Here is a 20566-nt window from a genome sequence, read left to right on the forward strand (position 1 = left end):
CCGTGGCAACGTATTTAATGCCTTATGCTCATGCGAGTCCGCCTGTGTATGGTCTGGCGCCATTTTTTTTCTTGGAGTGGCTACGCGTGACATTACGCAGCGACCCCGGAAACAGTCCGGACACCCTTGTGTTGTCCGGACCGAGCCCGCTAAATGGCGCATCAACAACGTCTGCTGCTGTCAGTCACCTTGCATGGTGAAGGGTCGCGCGCACACGCAGTGTGTCAATTGTGCGTGTGCAGACCCGATGGACGCGCCCGCTGCGCCCAGACACACGGCTGCGTCCAAGTCTGAATAAGACCCTCATTACTGATTTTGTACGCAGTGGAGCGATGTATTGCGCATGTGCCGTAGGCGTTTTAAAGATTTCCACGCATTGCAAAGTAGCAAAGAATTGCTCAGCCCCGCCCATATCGTCATTACGCGTGACCCTGAGTCAGGCCGATTATTAGGAGCCACCTTTGTGGGCGAGCTATTTGTTTGAAACAGGCTAAGTAAGGTTTGTGGCCACATAAATCTCTGCCTTCCCTGTGTGTAAGTTACTGCTACGCTTTTCATTTGACTGCAGATGCTGGACTGCATGCATTCACAGCTTAGTGCTCTCCCTCGCTTTCTCTCTCTCGCTACCTGATGTGTTTAGGTTATGAAAAACATTGCACAAATATATAACTTAATTTAAAGTAGCCCGTTTCAGCAGTTTTGTTTTTCAAATTAAAATTTAACATGGCCCAGTAGTATTGTGTCTCCGGCAGGCGATCAGATCTGCAATGCAAAACACTAACCACAGGTTTGTCTGCTAAACATGCAGAAAATTGTAGCAGCACAATAGATAAACATAAATCAGTTTATAGGACATATTCATAATAACATCGCTCTGCGAGCGGAGGGGGGAAGAAAGCGTATTATTCTGAATTTAACAGTCTGCCTGTGTCAACTGATTCCGCACATGAAATTGGATGTTTCACACGATCGCGTTGAAGCTGCTGTCTAAATTTCCCCTTTTTCCGGAGATGGTGTGATATATATTTGTGAGAATTACCCAGTCAAAACTCTTTTTTTTTTTTTTTCTTTTAACTTAGTGATTGTCCACCTCCAGATGACTTTGTACGTCTTCCTGCAGCTTTTCCTAAGCGCATTGCTTCCTCTAGCTTCCTTCTCATATTTTCAGTGATGGTTTTTATATTACTAGTCAGTTACCCTATTTTCACTGTCCAGGGGTGCAACCTAGTTCTGCCAGGCCTTTTTGCATATAATACACTGCATCCACAGAGTAGCGCAGTATTGTATAAAACATGCCTAAAAATAACCCGAAATGCAGAGCGTGCTCAGCGTAAAAATACACAGTATACGCTCTGCAAGCAAGTGCATGTTCAGCGCTGCATAAGCCCATCCTTCTTTTTATAATTGGGGTTGGAAAATGAGAGCAAAATCTCATTTGGTTTCTTAGGTCCAGCACCGTATTCCTGTAAATGAGATTTCATACATTCTCCCAAAAGCCTCCTATTAGAAAATGTAGTTTTGTGACTATTTATTACCAGTTACTTATATAGCGCCAGCGTACTCCGTTGCGCCTTACCATTGGGAACAAAACAGTAATAAAACAAGACTGGGTAATAACCAGTGCTGAAAGTAGGGTGGTACGGAGTACCATTAAGAAATATGGTGCTGGTATGCCGTACCACCAGCCCACCGCCGGCGGTGCAGGGTCTCTGTCAGCAATGAGCAGGCAACGAGCAAAATAAAAAACCCTGACAATGACCATGTAACACTTGGCAATGAACAAGAAACCCCTGGCAACGACCATTACGGTGTGTGGCATAATGTGTAATAAGCATTACAGTGTATGGTGTAATGGGCATTACGGTGTCTGGCATAATGTGTAATGGGCATTATGGTGTGTGGCATAATGTGTAATAAACATTACGTGTGTGACATAATATCTAATAAGCATTACGGTGTGTGGCATAATGTGTAAGGGGCATTACGGTGTTTGGCATAATGTGTAAGGGGCATTACGGTGTGTGGCATAATGTGTAATGGGCATTACGGTGTGTGGCATAATGTATAATAAACATTACGTGTGTGGCATAATATCTAATAAGCATTACGGTGTGTGGCATAATGTGTAAGGGGCATTACGGTGTTTGGCATAATGTGTAATGGGCATTACAGTGTGTGGCATAATGTGGCCAAGCCACTATTGTCATGTAGCCACTCCCCTAGGTTTGTGTGACCGCACCCCCTCATGACACATGACCACACCCATTTTTACTATTAGTACCACTAACAAAAAATTCTACTTGCATCACTGGTAATAACAGACCCGACAAAAAGGTAAAAGGGTCCTGCTCGCAAGCTTCTTTTAAACTCCTTGCTTTAATATTTGGTGTAGTAGCGAGAATATCTCCTCGCGACCCCGTCTCAACTGGTCTGGATTTGGATGACCAAATTATTTGGTCAACCCCATATGTACGACATAGACGAGGACTACAGGGTCAAAAGGTCAACAGGGTCAGTAGGTCGACAGGACATTGTCAACACAAGTTGTTTTTTTGTATGTGTGTAATTTTGTATGGTAAACATCATGACCCCAATTAGTTTAGTGCGTCCCGCTGCGCTCAGCATAGGTTACTGTTTCCAATCATAGTCCACATGGTTGGTAAATTATGAGAAAGTTGGAAAAAAGGGAAACAAAATTACCCCAAAAAACTTGTGTTGACCATTGTCATGTCGACTATTTGAATATGTCAGCATTTTGTACCTGTTGACCTTAAGCACTGTTGTCCTTCTACATGTTAACCCTTTGTACCTGTCAACCTAATGCCTGTCGACCTTATGGAACTGAACTATTGACTGTCCAGATTAACAACCCCCCACCCCCATCTGTCCTGCTTGTAGTGGGAGTCTCTATTTTAGAGGACTGTCTCAGCATCCCATTTTGCATCAGTGGGGTGATATGGTGTTGGTCGGAGTTCCAGTGCTGCACTCCATGGAGGCAGTTGCCTTTCCGGTGTGAGAGGCATAAAAACCTGGGCCTTGTTCACACATCACGGGGGGCATTTCCTCCACCTCCGATTTACTGCCCTGCCCCATTCCCTCCTCTCTGAAGGCACTTTCACTGACCCAGCCAGTTGGGGCAATGTAGTCCTGATTGGAAAGGTGGAACAGAGCTCTCATATTGGGACCCATACCTCCCTACTGTCCTATCAAATGAGGACAGTTGGGAAGTATGAGTTCTGTAGGTACATTTCACCAGTCTCCATCAGCCCAGATGTAGGGGTTCCTTTTAGTATTCATGGGCTTCTTTTCGATAAAACATAATTGTAGTGCCCCTGGAGAAGCCACCAGTTTGTTGGCTGAACCAGTATTAATGAGTATGTAGCCTATCAGTAAACTAGACAGTGATGCCACTATTCATGAGGCATCAGTGGAAAATTAATTTGGCACCTTTTTTTATTATTTTATGTCTTGTGACCTTTTTGTGTGAGTTAAACACCTACCAGACCCTCTTTGATGTTGGCCTTTGAGCACGGAGTATCTAAAAATAATACTTCATCGGATGCTAAGGACGACGAGTCTGGGAACTATTAAACCATGTTCTGTGGTTATGTCTTTATGTGAAATTCTGTAGGCAGTCACCACAATGTGCTGTCGTCTGGAAAGTGCAGAATACGGCATCACTGGCATACAGAAGTAAAACAATAAGATGTTGTACAGTATTTTTATTTTTTTATTTTTTTGAAACCTTGGTTACGCCTAATTTTCTATGCCCTCCGTGACTGCAAGTATGTACTATGGCTGAAAACCCCTCACTTAGTTATTAGGTCGCAATGACAAATAATCACTGGTGTGTGAGTTACCATAATCTTTGTCAAACATGCTCCCACTTCTTACTTTCATCAGACCCCTCTTGCGTCTGGCGTCAGATAGTCAGTGACCCTAAATGATCCACTCATGTTTTCCTGTATGCATCACCGTGACTAGCAGAATGATGTTGAGTAGAAAGAATTGACAGGTTTAAGTGAAGATACCCAAAATATTACATACTTTTTTAAATTTTACTCCAGTAATATTGTGAGATTTAGTGAAAATTGTATATTCTATTTGCTAAAGCTGCGTACACACTAAGACTGTGTACCGGGGCGATTTGGCGGCAGAAGGGCCGACCTATCGTTACCGCCATTTTAAACATCAGAGCGATCTAATAAAGGACGAAAATATAACTGTTCCAATCATTAATAAGCATACCCCACATTACTAGCATTATCGCCTGGTTGGCCGTGCAGCAGGGCAACGTTGCTAGCGACCGCAAGCACCCGCATATCACGCATGCATGCTGAACGATATGCCTGATATGTCGTTCTGATTCACCCGGAAATTACATATCAATCCTATATGGTCTCAGTGTGTACCCGGAGTAAGAATTAAGGGGCTAATTCAACAAGGAACGCAAAACCGCTAAATCGTAAAAATTGCGTAAAACTGCATAGAGCGCATGCGCGCGGAACGCAACGGTCATGCGCAGAGTAAAATCTACGTCTAAAATTACAACTTTTCAGACGTAGCAAAAACTGCGTCTACACGAAGAAAATTAGGCGTGTAGGGGGCGTACTAAAGGGCTGGTCTTGCAAAAATTACGAGCAGGGGCGTGTTGTGGGCGTATGCGGATTTTCGATAGGCGGTGCATATGCATTTTTTTGCAACTGAATGCACATTTATGATGTCCAGTTTCACTGTATATGTGTAAGGGTTTTTTTTTTTTACCGTGACAAACAAACATACTGTATGTTCAATAATCATTGTTGAGTAGGAAACATCGTTGTTTTGTTTGTAAGTAGGTAGTGCAATATTTGTGGTTAAAACACAGTTACTTTGCAAAAATTGCAACATCAGAAACCTTTACTCAAAAATTGTGAATAAGTGTAAGTTTTTACGCAAATAATGCAGATTGTTAAATCTCAACGCAAAATTTGCAATTTTGACAAACCCACCTTTTTTTGGTAACATTAAATTCGAGTTGCAGATTTTCCGTCTGGGCGTGCTTTTGCAGTTTTTGAGATTGGTCGCAGTTTTTGCAGATTTGTACTTTTTGCGATCCTTACTGAATTAGCCCCTAAACACCACTCTAAGACTGGTTTTGCCTTTTAAATGATGGCTGCTTTAAGTATAGGGAAGACTCACTGGAATCATAGAAACATAGAATGTGACGGCAGATAAAAACCACTTGGCCCATCTAGTCTGCCCTTTTTTTATCCTTTAGGTAGCCTCAACCCTATTTGATCATTAGTTCTATGCAGTGGCGGAACTAGCGAGCGGTGGGCCCAGGTTGCAACAAAATGCTTGGGGCCCGCCCTCCTCATCCCATCCAAGTCCACCCCCCCACCCCTGGAGAGGATCTGGTGAGGGAGACCTGCTCAGGGCCAGGGAAATGGATACCTAGCAACAGTGCTATAACTAGACATTTTAGCGCTGTGTGCAAGAAACAGCATCGGAGTCCCCCCCTCTATGTAAAAAAGGGGCAGTGCGTGCCTTAGGTGCGCGCAAAAAATATAGGGGCGTGGCTTCGTGGGGAAGGGGTGTGGCCACAAAATAATACCAATTCATATAACGGTGCACAGTAGTCTCCATTATTCAAATTACGCCGCACAGTAGCACCACTACACCAGATAGAGCCCCTTTTACACCTTACGGCGCACAGATTCCCCTTTTTACACATTACGGCAGACAGCGTCCACCTTTTACACATTATGGCAGACAGTGTCCCCTTTTACACATTACGGCAGACCGCGTCCCCTTTTTACACATTACGGCAGACAGCGTCCCCTTTTTTACACATTACGGCAGACAGCGTCCCCTTTTTTACACATTACAGCAGACAGCGTCCCCTTTTTTACACATTACGGCGCACAGATTCCCCTTTTTACACATTACGGCAGACAGCATCCCCTTTTTACACATAACGGCAGACAGCGTCCCTTTTTTACACATTACTGCAGACAGCGTCCCCCTTTTTACACATTACGGCAGACAGCGTCCCCCTTTTTACACATTACGGCAGACAGCGTCCCCTTTTTACACATTACGGCAGACAGCGTCCCCCTTTTTACACATTACGGCAGACAGCGTCCCCTTTTTACACATTACGGTAGACAGCATCCCCCTTTTTACACATTACGGCAGACAGCATCCCCCTTTTTACACATTAAGGCAGACAGCCAGAATAGATAGATAGATAGATAGATAGATAGATAGATAGATAATAAGATTTTACTTACCGATAAATCTATTTCTCGTAGTCCGTAGTGGATGCTGGGGACTCCGTCAGGACCATGGGGATTAGCGGCTCCGCAGGAGACAGGGCACAAAAATAAAGCTTTAGGATCAGGTGGTGTGCACTGGCTCCTCCCCCTATGACCCTCCTCCAAGCCTCAGTTAGGATACTGTGCCCGGACGAGCGTACACAATAAGGAAGGATTTTGAATCCCGGGTAAGACTCATACCAGCCACACCAATCACACCGTACAACTTGTGATCTGAACCCAGTTAACAGTATGACAAACGTAGGAGCCTCTAAACAGACGGCTCACAACAATAACAACCCGATTTTTTTGTAACAATAACTATGTACAAGTATTGCAGACAATCCGCACTTGGGATGGGCGCCCAGCATCCACTACGGACTACGAGAAATAGATTTATCCGTAAGTAAAATCTTATTTTCTCTGACGTCCTAGTGGATGCTGGGGACTCCGTCAGGACCATGGGGATTATACCAAAGCTCCCAAACGGGCGGGAGAGTGCGGATGACTCTGCAGCACCGAATGTGAGAACTCCAGGTCCTCTTTAGCCAGGGTATCAAATTTGTAGAATTTTACAAACGTGTTCTCCCCCGACCACTTAGCTGCTCGGCAGAGTTGCAATGCCGAGACCCCTCGGGCAGCCGCCGAGGATGAGCCCACCTTCCTTGTGGAATGGGCCTTGACAGATTTAGGCTGTGGCAGGCCTGCCACAGAATGTGCAAGTTGAATTGTGCTACAAATCCAACGAGCAATCGTCTGCTTAGAAGCAGGAGCACCCAGCTTGTTGGGTGCATATAGTATAAACAGCGAGTCAGATTTTCTGACTCCAGCCGTCCTTGAAATATATATTTTCAATGCCCGGACAACGTCCAGCAACTTGGAATCCTCCAAATCGCTAGTAGCCGCAGGCACCACAATAGGCTGGTTCAGATGAAACGCTGACACCACCTTAGGCAGAAAATGAGGACGCGTCCGCAGTTCTGCCCTGTCCGAATGGAAAATCAGATATGGGCTTTTATACGATAAAGCCGCCAATTCTGATACTCTCCTGGCTGAAGCCAGGGCCAGTAGCATGGTTACTTTCCACGTAAGATATTTCAAATCCACCGATTTGAGTGGCTCAAACCAATGGGATTTGAGAAAATCCAAAACTACATTAAGGTCCCACGGAGCCACAGGGGGCACTACCGGGGGCTGTATATGTAGTACTCCTTTAACAAAAGTCTGGACTTCAGGAACTGAAGCCAATTCTTTCTGGAAGAAAATCGACAGGGCCGAAATTTGAACCTTAATGGACCCCAATTTGAGGCCCATAGACAATCCTGTTTGTAGGAAATGCAGGAATTGACCCAGTTGAAATTCCTCCGTGGGGACCTTCCTGGCCTCACACCACGCAACATATTTTCTCCAAATGCGGTGATAATGTTGTGCAGTCACCTCCTTCCTGGCTTTAACCAGTGTAGGAATGACCTCTTCCGGAATGCCTTTTTCCCTTAGAATTCGGCGTTCAACCGCCACGCCGTCAAACGCAGCCGCGGTAAGTCTTGGAATAGACACGGTCCCTGCTGAATCAGGTCCCGCCTTAGAGGTAGAGGCCACGGATTTTCCGTGAGCATCTCCTGAAGTTCCGGGTACCAAGTTCTTCTTGGCCAATCCGGAGCCACGAGTATCGTTCTTACTCCCCTTTGCCGTATAATTCTCAGTACTTTGGGTATGAGAGGCAGAGGAGGAAACACATACACTGACTGGAACACCCACGGTGTTACCAGAGCGTCCACAGCTATTGCCTGAGGGTCTCTTGACCTGGCGCAAAACCTGTCCAGTTTTTTGTTGAGGCGAGACGCCATCATATCCACCTTTGGTTTTTCCCAACGGTTCACAATCATGTGGAAGACTTCTGCATGAAGTCCCCACTCTCCCGGGTGTAGATCGTGTCTGCTGAGGAAGTCTGCTTCCCAGTTGTCCACTCCCGGAATGAACACTGCTGACCGTGCTATCACATGATCTTCCGCCCAGCGAAGAATCCTTGCAGCTTCTGTCATTGCTCTCCTGCTTCTTGTGCCGCCCTGTCTGTTTACGTGGGCGACTGCCGTGATGTTGTCCGACTGGATCAACACCGGCTGACCCTGAAGCAGGGGTTTTGCCAGACTTAGAGCATTGTAAATCGCTCTTAGCTCCAGTATATTTATGTGAAGAGACATCTCCAGGCTTGACCATACTCCCTGGAAGTTTCTTCCCTGTGTGACCGCTCCCCAGCCTCTCAGACTGGCATCCGTGGTCACCAGGACCCAGTCCTGTATGCCGAATCTGCGGCCTTCTAACAGATGAGCACTCTGCAACCACCACAGAAGAGACACCCTTGTCCGTGGCGATAAGGTTATCCGCTGATGCATCTGCAGATGCGATCCGGACCATTTGTCCAGCAGATCCCACTGAAAAGTTCGTGCGTGGAATCTGCCGAATGGGATTGCTTCGTAAGAAGCCACCATCTTTCCCAGGACTCTTGTGCATTGATGCACAGACACTTTTCCTGGTTTTAGGAGGTTCCTGACAAGTTCGGATAACTCCTTGGCTTTCTCCTCCGGAAGAAACACCTTTTTCTGAACCGTGTCCAGAATCATTCCCAGGAACAGCAGACGTGTTGTCGGGGTCAACTGAGATTTTGGAAAATTCAGAATCCACCCGTGTTGTTGCAGCACTACTTGGGTTAGTGCTACTCCGTCCTCCAGCTGTTCTCTGGACCTTGCCCTTATCAGGAGATCGTCCAAGTAAGGGATAATTAATACGCCTCTTCTTCGCAGAAGAATCATCATTTCGGCCATTACCTTGGTAAAGACCCGAGGTGCCGTGGACAATCCAAACGGCAGCGTCTGAAACTGATAATGACAGTTTTGCACCACGAACCTGAGGTACCCTTGATGTGAAGGGCAAATTGGGACATGCAGGTAAGCATCTTTTATGTCCAGGGACACCATAAAGTCCCCTTCTTCCAGATTCGCTATCACTGCTCTGAGTGATTCCATCTTGAACTTGAATTTTTGTATGTACAGGTTCAAAGATTTCAGATTTAGAATAGGTCTTACCGAGCCGTCCGGCTTCGGTACCACAAATAGCGTGGAGTAATACCCCTTTCCCTGTTGTAGGAGGGGTACCTTGACTATCACCTGCTGAGAAAACAGCTAGTGAATGGCTTCCAATATCGTCGCCCTGTCTGAGGGAGACGTTGGCAAAGCAGACTTTAGGAACCGGCGAGGGGGAGACTTCTCGAATTCCAACCTGTAACCCTGAGATACTACCTGCAGGATCCAGGGGTCCACCTGTGAGCAAGCCCACTGCGCGCTGAAATTCTTGAGTCGACCCCCCACCGTTCCTGAGTCCGCTTGTAAAGCCCCAGCGTCATGCTGAGGGCTTTGCAGAACCCGCGGAGGGCTTCTGTTCCTGGGAAGGAGCTGCTTGCTGCCCTCTCTTACCCTTTCCTCTGCCTCGGGGCAGATATGACTGTCCTTTTGCCCGCTTGTTCTTATAGGACCGAAAGGACTGCGGCTGAAAAGACGGTGTCTTTTTCTGTTGGGAGGGGGTCTGAGGTAAAAAGGTGGATTTCCCGGCCGTTGCCGTGGCCACCAGATCCGATAAACCGACGCCAAATAATTCCTCCCCTTTATACGGCAATACTTCCATATGCCGTTTGGAATCCGCATCACCTGACCACTGTCGTGTCCATAAACTCCTTCTGGCAGATATGGACATCGCACTTACTCTCGATGCCAGAGTGCAAATATCCCTCTGAGCATGTCGCATATAAAGAAAAGCATCCTTTAATTGCTCTAAAGTCTGTAAAATACTGTCCCTATCCAGGGTATCAATATTTTCAGTCAGGGAATCCGACCAGACCACCCCAGCACTGCACATCCAGGCTGAGGCGATGGCTGGTCGCAGTATAACACCAGTATGTGTGTATATACTTTTTAGGGTAGTTTCCAGCCTCCTATCAGCTGGATCCTTGAGGGCGGCCGTATCAGGAGACGGTAACGCCACTTGTTTTGATAAGCGTGTGAGCGCCTTATCCACCTTAGGGGGTGTTTCCCAGCGCGCCCTAACCTCTGGCGGGAAAGGGTATAATGCCAATAACTTTTTTGAAATTAGCCCTTTTCTATCTGGGTTAACCCACGCTTCATCACATACATCATTCAGTTCCTCTGATTCAGGAAAAACTACAGGTAGTTTTTTCACCCCCCACATAATACCCCTTTTTCTGGTACTTGTAGTCTCAGAGATATGCAAAGCCTCCTTCATTGCCGTGATCATATAACGTGTGGCCCTACTGGAAAATACGTTTGTTTCTTCACCGTCGACACTAGATTCAGTGTCCGTGTCTGGGTCTGTATCGACCGACTGAGGTAAAGGGCGTTTTACAGCCCCTGACGGTGTCTGAGACGCCTGGGCAGGTACCAACTGGTTTGACGGCCGTCTCATGTCGTCAACTGATTTTTGTAATGTGCTGACATTATCACGTAATTCCATAAACAAAGCCATCCATTCCGGTGTCGACTCCCTAGGGGGTGACATCACCATTACCGGCAATTGCTCTGCCTCCACACCAACATCGTCCTCATACATGTCGACACACACGTACCGACACACAGCAGACACACAGGGAATGCTCTATTGAAGACAGGACCCACTAGCCCTTTGGGGAGACAGAGGGAGAGTTTGCCAGCACACACCCAAGCGCTATAATATATATGGGAACAACCCTATATAAGTGTTGTATCCTTATAGCAGCTTAAATATAGTAATATCGCCAAAAAAAGTGCCCCCCTCTCTGTTTTACCCTGTTTCTGTAGTGCAGTGCAGGGGAGAGTCCTGGGAGCCTTCCTCACAGCGGAGCTGAGCAGGAAAATGGCGCTGTGTGCTGAGGAGAATAAGCCCCGCCCCTTTTTTCGGCGGGCTCTTCTCCGGAGTTTGTGAGATCTGGCAGGGGTTAAATACATCCATATAGCCTCAAGGGCTATATGTGATGTATTTTTAGCCATAAAAAGGTATTATACATTGCTGCCCAGGGCGCCCCCCCAGCGCCCTGCACCCTCCGTGACCGCTGTGTGAAGTGTGCTGACAACAATGGCGCACAGCTGCTGTGCTGTGCGCTACCTCAGGAAGACTGAAAAGTCTTCTGCCGCCTGCTTCTGGACCTCTTCCATCTTCGGCATCTGCAAGGGGGGTCGGCGGCGCGGCTCCGGGACGAACCCCAGGGTGAGACCTGTGTTCCGACTCCCTCTGAAGCTAATGGTGTCCAGTAGCCTAAGAAGCCAATCCATCCTGCACGCAGGTGAGTTCACTTCTTCTCCCCTAAGTCCCTCGTTGCAGTGAGCCTGTTGCCAGCAGGACTCACTGTAAAATAAAAAACCTAAAAACTTTTTCTAAGCAGCTCTTTAGGAGAGCCACCTAGATTGCACCCTGCTCGGACGGGCACAAAAACCTAACTGAGGCTTGGAGGAGGGTCATAGGGGGAGGAGCCAGTGCACACCACCTGATCCTAAAGCTTTATTTTTGTGCCCTGTCTCCTGCGGAGCCGCTAATCCCCATGGTCCTGACGGAGTCCCCAGCATCCACTAGGACGTCAGAGATAGATAGATAGATAGATAGATAGATAGATAGATAGATAGATAGAATAGATTATACATACTGTCTCCGCTGGCAGTCGGGCTCCTCGGTGCAGCAGCTTCTGGCAGATGATGATCCGATTCCCAGGCAGGGGAGAAGAAGGAGGAGGGAGGGGGACTCGGGAGTCAGTTTGACTCATTACATGCCACGCTGCTTTGGGCCCCTTGACAGTGGCGGGCCCCTTGACAGTGGCGGGCCCCAGTGCAAGTCACAGCTTGCACTGGCGGTAGTTCCGCCACTGGTTCTGTGTAAGGATATTCATGTGCCTATCCCAAGCATGTTTAAATTGCTCTACTGTCTGAGCCTCTACCACCTCTAATCGGAGTCTGTTCTACTTATCCACTACCCTTTCTGTGCAGTAAGTTTTCCTTAAATTTCACCTGAACTTACCTCCCTCCAGTTTCAGGACATGTCCTTTAGTTCGCCTCGGTGCCAGAATCTCCCAGGCTTTTACATTTCCCCCATAGTTTATTTTTGTCAAAATTGTGTCTTTTGTCTTCTTGTATTTTTTATATAAAAGCCTGGTCACAATATTGACCCCCAGCAATCTGTGAAAGTCATGCTATCACAGTATTGGCTTTCTGTTTTTGGCAATCTCACACAGCTTTCCAAAATATTTGTGCAGCCTTTTCTTGTGCACCATTGGGTAGACGAACGCTACAGGTTGAGTCTCCCTTATCCAAAATGCTTGGGACCAGAGGTATTTTGGTTATGGGATTTTTCCGTATTTTGGAATAATTGCATACCATAATGAGATATCATGGTGATGGGACCTAAATCTAAGCACAGAATGCATTTATGTTTCATATATACCTTATACACACAGCCTGAAGGTAATTTTAGCCAATATTTTTTATAACTTTGTGCATTAAACAAAGTGTGTGTACATTCACACAATTCATTTATGTTTCATATACACCTTATACACACAGCCTGAAGGTCATTTAATACAATATTTTTAATAACTTTGTGTATTAAACAAAGTTTGTGTACATTGAGCCATCAGAAAACAAAGGTTTCACTATCTCACTCTCACTCAAAAAAGTCCGTATTTCGGAATTTTCCGTATTTCGGAATATTTGGATATGGGATACTCAACCTGTACTCACATTTAAGGATTCTAAGGGGGATATTCATCAGACCTTCTAAAATGTAGGAGGTAGAGTGGTCATCCATAGCAACCAAAGAGATCGTAGACATCACTTATCTAGTACTTCTATAAATTGATGGCTAGAATAATGAAGGTTTGATAAATATACCCAAAAGTGAGGCACTTACAAACATGGCCACAGGGTGGGATGCTTCTTTGTCCGCATTCCCCATATGCATCAAGCTCCAGATAGCAAAACTCTCCAGGGCTTGTTCCAGATAAGCAACGCCATCTATAGATGGCATTGCCTAATAGAAGCCTATCTGCTTCTTGCCACAGACTTCCTTGAGAGGGATCCAGTAGGATCCAACGGCCAGGCATGCGCAGAAGGACTACCGGCATCATAAGACCCGGAAGTCCTCACACTGCGAAGGACAGCTTTAGTTGGAAGATTTAATTAATTTGTAAGAAACATCCCTCCCACAGAGAGTGGCCCAAAAGTCCCAATATGGCGCTGTCATGCCCACACACCGAGGCCACGCCCCCTTCTTCATATTAAAGCCTGACATTTGTATTCGCAACCTTCACTACGGGTGTAGTAGGGTATGCCGGCGACCAGCATACCAGTGCCGGAATCCCGACCACCAGCATACCGACAGCTGGGCGAGCGCAAATGATCCCCTTGCGGGCTCACTGTGCTCGCCACGTTGCGGGCACGGTGGCGCGCCACGCTATCTATTCTCCCTCCAGGGGGATCTTGGACCCCCAAGAGGGAGAAAAAGTGTCGGTATGCCGGCTGTCGGGATGCCGACGCCAGTATACTGTGCGCCGGGATCCCGACAGTCGGCAAACTGAAGACCACCCTTCACTACAAGCAGTAGATATCAATCCCATTGACTCATTGTGAGTCACATTAATAACCAGGATAATTCCACAGGCTGCACACATTTCTTTTTGTGTCGGAATACGATTCTGTCTCCTCTGTTTTCTAAAAGCCTGTGTTATTCCTGTGAATTGGAGAGACTAGTACTGGCTGGTACTGATAAGCAACTGTCCTGTGACATATTGTTTTTATTAACTCTGTGAAAGTCATTCATTAAATACAATTTGATGCATTTGTGTATGTGTAAAAAAAAAAAAATGTTTGCTTAATGTTTGCTCAATGCCTAACATGATGCCAAAGAAAATGCTGCCGACGTGCCCGTCTGCACTGCTCATCCCTATATGCTCAATGGATGAGGTTTTATTTTATTTATTTATCTTTTTACTCTTTGTATTCAGGGTATAGAGATTTGACCTTTTTGGTTGGCTGCGAGTGAAGACTGATTTGCATAGCCAGCTACTTATATGAGGTAAATACTTTTCCTGCATCACCTTCCGCTCCATTTGTATATCTCTGTGTCATATACAGACAGATTACAAATCCATGGCTGACTACCAGGATGATACATCTCCTTACAGGGTCCCTGAACCTTAACATGCTCCCCGCAGATTGTTACCACTATGACTTCAACCAGTAAAATCATACCTCCCAACTGTCCTGAATTTCGCGGGACAGTCCCATGAGCCGCAGTGTCCCACGGGGGGGGGGGGGGGACCGGTTGGAGGCTCCTGTCACTCGCTACTCGGTGAATAGAAGCTGTGCGCATGCGCACAGCGTCTATTCACGGAGACGAGAGGGACTGGGGGCATACCAGCGGCTCATAGAGCGCTAGTCATGCCCGTTTAGTGACTGAAAATGGAGGGCATGGTTCATGATCGTGGCATCACCACAAAGCCAAGCCCCTTTACTTAGACCATGCCCCCCTTTTCTGGGTGGGCGCGCCTACACCATGCCAGAGTCCCGCTTCATACCTCCACAAAGTTGGGAGGTATGCAAACTGGCTGTAGTGGGGGGCTGCCACTTTCAGTGTGCACCCTATTATTTTGCTTAGAAACTGGTGACTTCATCAAAGCACTTTATGCCTCCTTTGGAATTTGCTGTTTCCTTTGGAATTTATGGTTGCATTCTGTGTTGACAATACATCTGCACTGCGATTCCCTTGTTCTGCCAGTTGGCGATCTAACTGGCAGACATCGATGTTCGCTTATCTATAAGGGAAATTCAACATGTTAAATATCCTTGACCCGACGGATTCCGACCAATTGCGGGTCAAAATCAGGGACTAGATATTGCTCCAAGGGGTATATTTACTAAAATTTGAATCTTCAAAATCGATTGAAATTGATTCCTTTTGGAGTTTCTAAAATTTTCAATCCCCATTGAAATCCCCAGCAAAATCAAATGTAAAATCGAATAGAACTTCCCCATTGCTTCCGATTTTTCCAAATGTATCACATGCACACTAATTAAAGGGGATGCTCTCTCTTTACATTGTTTTATACTTGAAAACATAACTGATGATTAAAATGTTGTGGTTTCTTAGTTTAATATTTAATTTTTGACAGAATATATAGTTTGGAATAAGCTTACTACTAACCTGGCTTCCTGCCTTCAATTTCATCTGTTCACATAGTCCGTTTTTCCTCAAAAAACCTCTGCTTGTTCCCTTTTTATTTCATAATTGGGGGGGGGAGGGGTTGCGCAATTATGCAATAGATGGCAGCAGGGCACAATGTCGAACATTTTTGCAACATGATATACTGTGCCTTTTGAGAAAAACAAAAAGCAAAGATGCATTCTGTCATGGATTGGGGAGCTATATGTGCCTTTTTATAATTATGCTTAGCAGGAGTTTGTGAATTTGACAATGTAGTCAGAAGCCAAGAGCAACAGCCATAGCCTAAATAACCTTTTTTGGGGGATGGGGAACAAATTAGAACAATATAGTAACATTAACTATTAGTTGCTTTATTAACACATACTGGCATCTTACACAACAACTATCCCTCTGGCATTTGTCCCACAAGTTTTTTTTTTGCAGACAGGTATGAATTGCTGAGGATGTAGGTATCATGTGTTGAATAAGTTACTTCACTCATGATTTTAAATTTCTATACATTTTCCAGCCAAATTGCCCAATATTGTGCTATGGTGCTATCTATTGCACATAGATGGAATAAGTTTCATGTTTATAAGTATAAATACAGTATATGCACTATTCAACTCATGAATCTGCTGATGGTGTTCTGATTGATCTTCCAGGGTTATCTCAGTCAGGTTTTGATTTGCATTGTGTAGGTAGGTGCACAACATACCATAACCTTTGGTATCCATTATTGCTACTTCCACATGATTTTGGGTACTTAAAAAGTCATCACTATCAATTTCTTACTATTGGAATGGCTTTAGAAGCCAAAATCAATATCTAACATCATTCAAAACATTTGGGGATTTGAGGTTCGATTTGGAGTTTGATTTCAAATCGAACTTTAGTATATGAGGGGATTTCATGTTGGTCTATGGGAAAACATGAATATTTTTCAGAAATTCGATTTCTATTGGAATGTTAGGTGAATCAACCTTTAGAATCGATTCGACATTCGATTTGGGCTTTAGTAAATCTGTTCAACCCAAATTGAATGGAAATCGATTTGAAACAAAATGCCAAATCCCTTGAATCACCAAAATCAAACTTTAGTACATTTTGACCCAAGTGTTAGATTTTCTGGCTAGGCCTTTGCGTCTTCTTACACTCTCTTCATAGACCCCATCAGGATAGGAGCCAGCAAATTCTCTCCAAACTGCCAGCTTAGAATATAACTAACTCACTATTTGCGTATCAGCTGACGTAGCACTACCTGTATACCAGATTTACTATTAAGCTACTGTGGATATTTGTTTATTAGCATTTGAAGACGGTTTATGTTCCATAACTGAGGCACACTTACATGGAGAGCGTCTTAAAGAGGGGCCTCAGGCGCTAACGCCGTGCTATCTGGTCGAAGTTCATGAGCAGAGTTTCACATAGCTGTACTGTTGTACTATGGTGTCACCCGCCTGATGTTTGTCTGCAAGCTTCATAATCACCCTTTTCAAAAATTAATAGTTCTTTAAACACCATGGCAACTGTGATGTCGGCGTCAGCCAGTCACAGCAGCGCCGTGTGATGTCAGTGCTCATTACTCCTTTCTCTGACCTTGTAAGAACAGAACATGTTTAATTGAATCTTAAATGTGATATTGTCACCGTCGTGCAGCTTTTAACCCTCTGAAGCATCTTTTCTTTCTATTTTCTTTTTCTTTTTTTCACATTTAAGTCACGGTGAATGTGCATTTTAATTCCCCTGCAAGATTCCGGTTTTTTTTTTAATCAGACTTGTAGAATCGCCATGCTTTCCTGGAATGTTCAGGAGACTCCTGAATTTCATGGAGTTCTTATGGATTTCCGAGAGGGTAAACTAGCCTCCTGAATAGGTCTACTGCGCTTGAGGCACGATTCATCCCTGCTGCCACATATCGGCAGCATTTATCAGTAGGGACCGGGACTGCGATTTTACAGTTCACTGCATCATACACCCCTGCTCATCGCTCCTGCGCCTACCCACCGTCATCTCGCAAAGAGCTTTAGCAAAATATCAACCAGTGAGGATGGGTCACTAGGGGTCTTTTTACCATATGGTGACACATGTTGCTTACCCCCATTCCGCATATCTAAGGATCCGTGCAGCTATGCACATCCTTGTTTTGGCTTGTGGTCTGCTGCAGACACTGAGTCGCAGTCTTTTGCATACTACCCCTTTTTTATCACCTCATTATGTAAAAAGTTGTCCAGTTTAAGCTGAAAATACTGCTTACTGGAGCATCATTTATGTCATAATTGTTTTGAGATGGTGCCACGGTGGGGTGTGGTGGCATTCGGATGGTCTTGTATTTCATGTGTCAGATTTGTACATTTTAATGTTTTTAGTGCATTGGTTTATGGCCCTCATTCCGAGTTGATCGCTCGCTAGCTGCTTTTAGCAGCTGTGCACACGCTAAGCCACCGCCCTTTGGGAGTGTATCTTAGCTTAGCAGAAGTGCGAACGAAAGGATCGCAGAACGGCTACAAAATAATTTTGTGCTGCTTCAGAGTAGCTCCAGACTTACTCCTAGCTAGTGATCACTGCAGACTATTTAGTTCCTGTTTTGACGTCACGAACACGCCCTGCGTTCGGCCAGCCACGCCTACGTTTCCCCAACCACGCCTGCGTTTTTATCTGGCACACCTGCTTTTTTTCACTCACTCCCTGAAAACGGTCAGTTGACACCCAGAAACACCCACTTCCTGTCAATCGCTCTGCTGTCAGCAGTGCGACTGAAATGCTTCGCTAGACCTTGTGTGAAACTACTTCGGCTCTTGTGAAAGTATGTCGCGCGTGCGCATTGCGCCGCTTACGCATGCGCAGAAGTGCCGCTTTTTTGCCTGATCGCTGAGAACGAAAGCAGCTAGCAATCAACTCTGAATGACCCCCAATGTGCGCATGTAATAAATGCACTTTCCTGTAGGGGAGGACTTCACTTTTGGAACAATTTAAATGTCCTCATCCCTCATTGGAGCAGGTTTGACGTTCTGCTCGTCTGCTGCTGGTTGGAAGACTGGTTGTTTTTATTTAATTTTAGATAAACATCATTCATAGGTATTCCATGATGGCCGAAAGCGCGTCCCTTTGATAATAGCTGGAACACAATTTCAACGACGTTAAAGGATGCATATGGGTCAAGCTCTTTTGCATTGGATAACAAAGGTTCACCCATGAACTTGGGAATATCTCCACTCTTATATACTGTATGTTCGATTTACACCCGACACTAGTATGCAAAGTCACGCACAAAATTGCATTTGTAATAGGCAGTAAGAGTGGGCACACTAGCACAGCAGCGAGCCTGCGTCAGAAAACATGGCTTATCTCACTGTGGCCTCCGTGTAAAAACCATAAGCCGTGCGTGACTTCACGGAAACAGAAAGGACAGCTTTCCATACCTTGGACTTTCTCATATTTGTAAGTTTATTAACAATTACTTTCATAGCGCAAGCAAATCCCATTGCACATTACCACTGGGGGCAAAACAGTCCTAAAACTAGACTGAGTAATAACAGGCAAACAAAGTTGTAAGGGATGATGACCCTTTGTGCATTGTTTTAATAATGGTACATTGGCAGTTTTTCATTTTTACCCTGAGACCTAAACAAATGTTTTCTTCATATTTAGTATTTCTGTTTTACCCCTTTCAGACATGCACTAAATTCCCGGGATTTTGCACATGAACGCGTATCAACCCGGGAATTTGGTATGTCTGAAAGGCACCGACTCGGGAACGTGATCCGGGTCGCCAACCCTACAATTGACCAGGGTTTTTCCCGGGACTCAAGTCACGGGAAGACAACCCGGCTTAGGTCTGAAAGGTGCAACCTGGGAATTTGCTCCCAGGTCACACCTGATTGGCGGGGCTGCCTGGAGGAGGCCGGAGTGAAGAGGGGGCGTGCGCCGGCTGCTGTAGTCCGTGCTGCTGTGAGTAGTTGAAGCAGCCGGCGCAGCCAAAAAAAAAGGGCTGTTGCAGTGAGTGAGAGAGTGTGAGTGAGTGTGTGTGTGTGTATATATGAATTTGGCATGTTTGTGTATATTACATGTATATGTGTGTTTGAGTGTGACATGTGTAAGACGTGTGTGTGTAAATGTACGAGTGTGACGTCTGTGTGTGATTGTGTGTGTGTGTGTATATAAGACATGTGACATTAGAGTAGCCTGGTCTGACCTGGCTGCCAGGGCAGATCAGGCTTATGTCTGAAAGGGGTCCACCCGGGAATTTCCCAGGTCTCAGGTTTAGTGTGAAAGAGGGTCCCAGCAAAACCCCGGGATTTTTCGGAGATGAAATTCACGGGTCTGAAGTAGGGAAATTTCCGGGTCCTATGTCTGAAAGGGGTATTATATGTAGAGATAGTAATAGAAAGTTGTGTTTTGCCAATCATACGTAATTCTCTTTTGGTAAGTCAATTCCAGATATAGCATAGATGACAGTCCCACTAATTTTCAAAATTGAAATATTAAATGGAAGATGTAAGTCTGTGTAATGCGCTGCTTAGTGTAACCCTGACATTCCACTGGAGCACTGTTAAAAAGCAAAATATTAAGTCTGTACTCCATTATAGGCAGCTGAAACTATATTTTTAGGACAGTTCCTTGATGAGATCTTATAGAGGTTAAAATACGAGAATGCAGTCATTTGAGCTGCTGTGATATCACTCGCCCTGTCCTCTCCACGATTCCTTTTGGAACAGCTGTTGCTCAAACTCTTCCTACTTAGATGGAAAAATACTTCCTTCCTAATACTGCAGCCTACGGCAGGGTAGTGAAAAACAGCATAGAGGGCATCTTTCATTTAGTTTAAGCACTCTTGGTACTTCACATGGATTATTTGACTCTGTACTGTAATGGACAGTAAAAATGTATTTAAAATAGTTTAGGCTACCGACTTACAATTAGTAGAAATGTGAAGGCTTTATGGGCCTGATTAAGCAAGCAAAGCCAAAAAGCACACAACTGGGCAAAGCCACGTTGCACTGCAAGTGGGGCTGATATAACCTGTGCGGAGAGAT

At 45.3% G+C, this 20566-nt stretch overlaps 1 long non-coding RNA gene across 3 annotated transcripts in view; it reads left to right on the forward strand.

Moving 5' to 3' along the window:
* Positions 1–20566, forward strand: part of LOC134957113 (uncharacterized) — a 721811-nt gene that overhangs the window by 594186 nt on the left and 107059 nt on the right. Inside the window, exon 6 of one of the 3 annotated variants that reach the window (XR_010186471.1) lies at positions 14332–14402. The exons of the other annotated variants lie outside the window; for them this stretch is intronic. This is a non-coding gene — a long non-coding RNA (uncharacterized LOC134957113). The remainder of the gene's footprint in view (positions 1–14331; positions 14403–20566) is intronic. 3 annotated transcript variants of the gene reach the window in all.

The sequence above is a fragment of the Pseudophryne corroboree genome, chromosome 9 (assembly GCF_028390025.1).
Source record: "Pseudophryne corroboree isolate aPseCor3 chromosome 9, aPseCor3.hap2, whole genome shotgun sequence".
Lineage (NCBI taxonomy): Eukaryota > Metazoa > Chordata > Amphibia > Anura > Myobatrachidae > Pseudophryne > Pseudophryne corroboree.